The sequence below is a fragment of the Mauremys mutica genome, chromosome 20, assembly GCF_020497125.1.
Source record: "Mauremys mutica isolate MM-2020 ecotype Southern chromosome 20, ASM2049712v1, whole genome shotgun sequence".
NCBI classification, from domain to species: Eukaryota; Metazoa; Chordata; order Testudines; family Geoemydidae; genus Mauremys; species Mauremys mutica.
Genome location: NC_059091.1, coordinates 19,795,176 through 19,802,211, shown reverse-complemented (window position 1 = coordinate 19,802,211; position 7,036 = coordinate 19,795,176). Strand labels below are relative to the sequence as shown.

The window sequence follows — 7,036 nt, the reverse complement described above, 5'->3', positions numbered from 1 at the left end:
CTCCCCGAATAGCGTGTTGTTTCCTAAAAGCATTATGAAATTTTTAAACAAAAATGCCACAGATAATGTGTTTCACAATAGACAATTATAAGACCCCCACTCTGTCGCCTGCAGCTATCACTGCATGTTTTTCTTACATCATCGTAGCAAGGGTTTATCTTAAATTGTATTCTAACGACTTAGTGCTAAACGACCGGATGGTGATGAATTTTGTAAAAACTAAATTTAAATTCTTGGGCATATCTAGCCTTGCTTAAAACATGTTTCGGCAAGCCCAGACATGTGTATCTTGCAATGATTTTTATAGCCATGTTATCCAATACTCTCAGGCATAACAGACAATGTTTGTTTGGCATTATCCAACACATTTTCCCATAGTTGCTAGGCCCCGCAAGAATTGCAGAAAAGGGGTGTTTCCACCTCAGATCCATTTTTAAAGCCATAGGGCAGGGTTTTAAACCCTTCTCCTAGGACCTTCTTGGTGGAAACAATTTTCTGTGTTTTTCTTAAGGGTTTTTGTCTTTATTTGCCACTGATTTTTGTTCCTTATGATAGAGGGCTGCTGAACCTCTATCTTTTTGGAGGTGTTTTCTCACAGGCCCATGCAATAGTCCAGAACTAGATCTTTCAAACTGTCCAAGTTGATCTTTTCACAATTTGCTACGTTCAGGGTAATACCTTTTGACTTTCATGCAGGCCTTTCTTCCCGATAGCTTTTATCTGTATGTTTTCGGTCCTGCTGACACAAACTCGGTGATGTGTTGATCTGGCGGTGTCTTGCCTAAATAATTCCGCAGAGGAGGATTCCAGTCACCCTCCCTTTTCACACATATCACCAAGTCAGTGTCATGGTACAGGCACTGCTTTTGAAATCTGTCTAGCAGTTTGTATAGTTCTATGCGGGCATAAGCAGTGGTGAAACAGGCTATGAAAACACTGGTATTTCCAGAGACAGAGTACTGGTCTTTTGGGTCCTTTCAAGACACTCATGCTGTTTCATCGTCGATAAACTTGCAGGATGGAACCTTATAGTTGGGGGAAAACAGGTACTGAGAGAGTTCGTCAGGGTCTCTCACACTGCTGGTATTGGGTAGGTTTGTGGAGCAGATGATATTATTATTATTATTATTATTTATTATAAATCACATGAAACTGTCTTGTAAACTTAAAAATAGAAAAATACCCTAATGAATATTTTATTTAAAAAGTCATAGCTTTAAAACAAAATAATCCATTTCAGGCTGTATAATGAACAGGAGTTTTGAGTTTGTTTCTACCATTTAAAACAACAAACCCACAAACTTTTTTTTAAATACACCTCATTTTGCAAAATAAAAACCAAACGGCTTTTAAAATCAACTTTTAAAATCCAGGTTAAAACACATTTTGCACACTAAAAAACCAACACCCTCTTAGTTTGAAACACACCATTACCATCAGTTTGCAGCCATATACTTAAAAAAAATCCCACCTATGTTTTACAGAGAGAGAGAGAGTTTAAAATACAGTTTGCAACAAAATAGTTTTCAATAATCCCACATGCATTTAATAGCCAATTGCAGAAAGTTACCTTCTACTACAGGATAAAGTGTTGCAGGAACATGCTTGTTCTGTCCCCCTCAATGTGTGTTTGGGCCTTTGGATTAAAGAACAAGCAAAAACTGTTAGTTAGTATTAGTCCCAAATCCCTATACAACCTGTGTAGTACCTGACGTTATTAAGCAAAACTACAGTTACAATGGTTTTTACCTTGGCCTGGTGATGAAATGCAATTTAAAGTTACTAGTTCCATGCTAAACAGATCACACTGCAATAAACATAGGCACCATTATTTACTAAGACAGCACGGCCAACGAGTGATGTTATACAATATATATTTTCAGAGTTTAAAACAGGGAGCATACCTCCTCTTGCAGCCCAGCAGCCATTCAAGAGATTCTGTTGAAAAAAACAACCTCAGGTATTTTGGAGATGTTCATACCATCCTAACCCTTTGTTTCAAAAGGACTTCAAAATAGTAGCGAGCAGGTTGATTTGATGGCTACAGCTCTGAAATACTAGAGACTTAAGGACTTTAGGCCCCTTCCTAACATTCCCTTTTGGGAGCTGGGGTGGGGGAATTAAGCTGGCTGCACAACTGAGCTGCTTTTGGCTACATTTTTTCTTTTAGTTAAAATCCATTTTTCTGCAGGGCCTTCTTACAGTACAGTATTAAACAGTAAATCCCCAATCCTTCATGTAACTGTCCCCCCCTCAGTCCCAAGTGGGGACCTTTTGCAGATATCAATACATCTCTTTGGGGCTTGTTTTTTAAAACATTTCTTTCATGCATATTATTTGGGGTGGGGTTGAAATAAAATGGTTGTATCACAACCATAATAAGCCCTCCAGAGCTTTTAAATGTTTGATTGTCTTTAGAGCAAATGCTTCTTCTAAAGCATGTTGAAGGTTTGTGACCCCTTGAAACATTTCAGTTTTGGTTTAGACCCTTGGGGGGGGGGGCTTTGGTTTGTTTGTTGTAAATATATTAATTTAAACTTTTAATGGCTTTGAATTGACCCATAGCATCCAACCAACTCCCGAGTCATATTTAAACTGTCCAATAGCATCTGCAAATTCCTGAAGTTTTATTTCATTTCATATTAATCAGAACTCACCCACCCACCTCCCTTACCATGGGTGCACACCAATCAAATTTATCCCTATGGCAACAACGATAAGTAGTCACAGTTAGCTTCGCTATTCAGTGGGGGTGTGGTTAAAACCATTCAGGTCAACAGGATTAGTCAACTCTATTGTACTCAAACACATGTCTGAACCATCCCTGTTTGTTTTACTGTTGTAAGCAGAGTCAGGATGAGATCTATCCTGACATTTGGTGGTGAGTTGTGGAAAAGAACGTCAGGGGTTGATCTCGTTTGCACAGGCACACCCACCCCGCCTAGCATGAGCCCACAGTAGCCCAAATGATCACTTTGGCTGCTGTGGGAACCCCAGTTTCTCTGTTACTGAGGCAGAAAGAATAAAGTGTTGTTATCCTGATTATGTGAATCAAGGACAGTGGACCTGTACTTGGCCTTTTATGGCAGAGGGACTCGCCATCAACTAAGTAGCACTCGCTAGGCAGGGGACGTGGGTTCCAAAACTCAGCAAATTGAGAAAGGCTGGGGAGAGGTATTTGTACCTGGTGAGCCCCAGACACTAATTCTATCTCTTCTTCCTGTCTCCACTGTGAAATGTTAGTGCTAATTTTGATTCCATGCAGAGTCTGATTACAGACTGCAGAGCTGAATTCACTTTGGGCTAATGGTGAACCAGCACTGAGTCCTCCCTACTACTTAACACAGTAAGTGGTGATTTTAGCTTGTAGTAGGGGAGCCTCAGTGCCCCACTGGCTGAGGGCTTGAGCCAGTTTTGCATTGTGTTATTGGAATGGAGTTCCTAGCAACTGAACGCAGCTCTTGTTGCTGCCAACTCTGATGGGCAGAATGGTTACACTATAAACACATTTTTAGGATTTTTCTCCTCCCACAACATACATTTCAGCTTTTTGCTGTAAATGGGTCTTTTTTACACAAAAACACAAAAGTTAGATTCTCACAAACCATTTTTTTTATTTAAAAGACATACAGCTCCTTGAAAACAAACCAAGAGGCTCCATTAAAACTTTTAGCTCACTTAAGGGCCAGAGACCTTCTAACAGAAATGCAGATAGTCACAAAGCCCTTTTCAATAGATGTTTTTTTAAATTTACATATTTAAATTGACAAATTTACATATAAAGTTGAAGTCCAAATCACACAGTCATGGTGCCGTTGGGCTGGGGCATCTATGACATAGCCCTCATAATCTTCAAAAAGCTTTTCCCTAAGACAGTTATTAAGAACAGCATAAATAGCAATGCATACAATAGTCCACATAAATTTTTACACCCACAATGTGGCACTGGCTCAGCGAGTTCCATGCCAAGCCTTCTCTTAAACTCCTTATAACCTTCATCCTCGAAGTCCTCTTCAACAATTTTTAGCGGCGTTCAGCAAAAACAAGGCGGGCCCGGTTCATCTTTGCTGCTTGATGCAACGTTGTCCAGGGCCTCCGGGTCCTCTAGAAAGGCATCATCGAGCTGTCTCAGACAAGAAACAAGTGTAAGTTCTCACTGCTTGTTTTTTACATTTACACAACCCCAGGTTCCTAACCTCATTACACCTCATCATCAACTGTCGCTTCTTAATCATTCATTTACCTGAGCGATGTCTTTTCCATTCAGCTTGTCCGCCGGTAACTCCCCCAAGCAATGATCGCCTTCCTCCTCCAGGGTGGTGGACAACGAGAGGCCACCATGCTCATTGGTGTGTCTCATGAATGGTTGGGCTTTGGGTTCAGGTTCTGGCGTATCCATCAATGGCTGGGCCAAAGGAATCCCCTTGGCTGTTCCCTCATCCTCTTCGGAACTGTTGCTGCTGTAGCACTTTCTCCACACAAGTCCAAAGGTCCACGGGGCTAAAACAAAGTCTGAAGTTCTCAGCAGGGTGGTAAAGGAGTCCACGTTTCCTCTCAGCCTTTCCACAATTTCTGAAACATGTCGTCTTGGTAAGAGAGAGCCTCCTCTGTCCAGCTCTGGGACTTGTGCGGTGATGGTGCGGCACTCTGATTGGCAGAGGGCATTGGGAGGAGTTCTTAGAGGGGTCACACAACCCTCTTCTGGGTGGTCACCCCATCCCAGAACCTGCCCTGTTTTGGTCAAATCTCCTTTCAGGGCAGTCCTCTGCAGCCGAAACCCATCGCGACTGGTAGAGGGTGGTGGGACGAGTTCCTAGAGGGGTCACACGAACCACTTCTGGATGGTCACCCAGCCCCAGAATTCCCCCCAATTGGTCTAATCTCCTCTCAGGGTGCTCTCTAGTGGCTGAAGCCCCTCCTGATTGGTAGAGGGCAGTGGGAGAAGTTCTTAGAGGGGTCACACAAACCCCGGAACTCCCCCTGGTTGGTTAAATCTTCTCTCGGGGCGTTCCTATCGGGGCAAAATCTATCCTGATTGGTATAGTGGAAGGAGTTCTTAGAGGGGTCACATGACACACCTTGCTTCCGGTCATGTGTCCGCCTTGACGCCCAGAAGTAATACCCCCATGCGGTGAGGCTTCTGATGACCAGTGGGCAGGGCTTATTGGGTCAAGAGGTGGGGTTAAGTTTTGATTGACAGTAGGGCCCTTATACTCCTCGCTCCCGCTACCCAAAATTGGAAGAAGACAGAGACAACTATAATCCTGGGCAGTATTCGCCGTTGTCCTACTGCTCAGATGCTGTAAGTGAGAGAAGGATCAGGCCCTGTAAAGTAGCCTGGGTTGATTTTTATTACTCAAAGCGTTTTTATTACACATCAGGACATCTAGTCATTCTGATGGACATGCAGCCTCTGGACAAGCTCATTGATAAGCATGTACATTATACTGCTTGCTCAGGGGTCATTACTATAGTAACAGCCAAGTACTGGCCCAGATCCTCAAATACACCTGAGCTCTAGACTCTGGGCTGTTCTAAATTACGCTGTCTTGTAACAGCCATTGCTGCACTGGAGATAGCTGTAGACAACGCACACTGTGTGTGCCATCTTCTGTTCCCAGCTCACACCCCATATACTTGGGTAGGAAGCTAGGAGTTGGTGACATACAGCCAGCTACACTGGCTGTGAACTCTCTGTGCTGGTTCTCTGGGTGTTAGGGATTTGCACATGCTGGGGAATTCCTAGCTGCCTCTTAGGGCAGCTTTATGGCTACTTTGCCCTGCTCCACTGCAACATAGGGCAGCAAAAGGGTGACTTTACAACTAACCCCACCCCTATTGATGCACCTACCCGTGGGTGTTAGGAGTCTGAGTTCAGGTATCCGGGTTTGGAAAACCCACTCACCTGGCATAAAGTTGTCTAATGACAACCAAAGGCCAAATATGCCTTTAAACATCAGTCCCCTTGCTTTTCAAATATCTATTTGAAACACCACAAAGCTGATAGAGATTTAAGTGCCCTAATCAGCACCTCTGCAGGTGGCAATAATGGGTATTTAGGCATCTACCTGCAGATTTTAGTGCTTAACTTTAGCCACCCAAGGCCTTTGTATTTGTCTTGCCCAAGCCTATGAGTTGCTGAGTGTTCTCAAACTCCCACTGATGTTATTGAGAGATAAGGATGCTCTGCCCTTCAGAGAAGGCACTCAGCAGATATAACTCATCCTCCAAAGTTAGCTACTATGATCCTTCACCTCATATCAAAAGGCCACTGAATGGTCAGGTTTCTAGTCTCCATCACCACCTCATTCTCCAATTTACTGTCCCCTTGGGTGCAGGGCTTGCGAGGATTCACCAGGCAGCAGTTAGCAGAGGAGGGCGAAAGGCAGAGGGAGTCTGGGATGTTATTGCTTATAGTTCTCAATGGGGAGACAAGGTTCCTGTAACAGTTGAATATTGGAAGGAAACCAATAGAGACCACGTTGAATTGACACATTCCACTAATTCAAAAGCGACTCTATTAAGTAATATGGCTTCCCCTAATCTTGTAGTGTTTCCTGTTTTGATGATTGTTTTCTAGACCGTATCCAGCAGCTTATTCCCAGTCCATGTTCTCCTATTGTTATTCCCTAGTAATCTCCACTCTGTTTATGTGTATTACGGGGCACTGGACAAATACTGATGACTCTTCACATTTCTTTTTCAGGTGCTGGCCATGTATCTCACAAACAAGATCATATGTAAATAACCCAGCTCCAGATTTTGTATATACTGTGTACATATTTCTTACTAAACTGTTTGAAGTATCTGTTTCAATTGCTCAGAGGTCTGATTTCGTCTTTCAGAGAATTGGGGTTTCCTCAATGTTCTCTGTAACCATGATGTGGGGGCTTCCTCCCTTGCCCTTTCTCCGTGGAGCTGGACGAAGACCTCAGCTCAGCGCCTCTCTAGGGTCTCTAACCACTCTTCCGCAGTCCCCACAAAGCTAGATCTACTCCCTGTAGTTAGTGGCCTGGGGTCTGGTTCTTAATCATAT

At 43.3% G+C, this 7,036-nt stretch overlaps 1 long non-coding RNA gene across 1 annotated transcript; it reads left to right on the top strand.

Moving 5' to 3' along the window:
• Positions 1–4,620: 4,620 nt before the first annotated feature.
• On the top strand, positions 4,621–6,786 carry LOC123353471. Its single transcript, XR_006574504.1, has 2 exons — positions 4,621–5,302; positions 6,707–6,786. It is a non-coding gene; the product is annotated as an uncharacterized LOC123353471 (long non-coding RNA).
• The last annotated feature ends 250 nt before the right edge of the window (positions 6,787–7,036 follow it).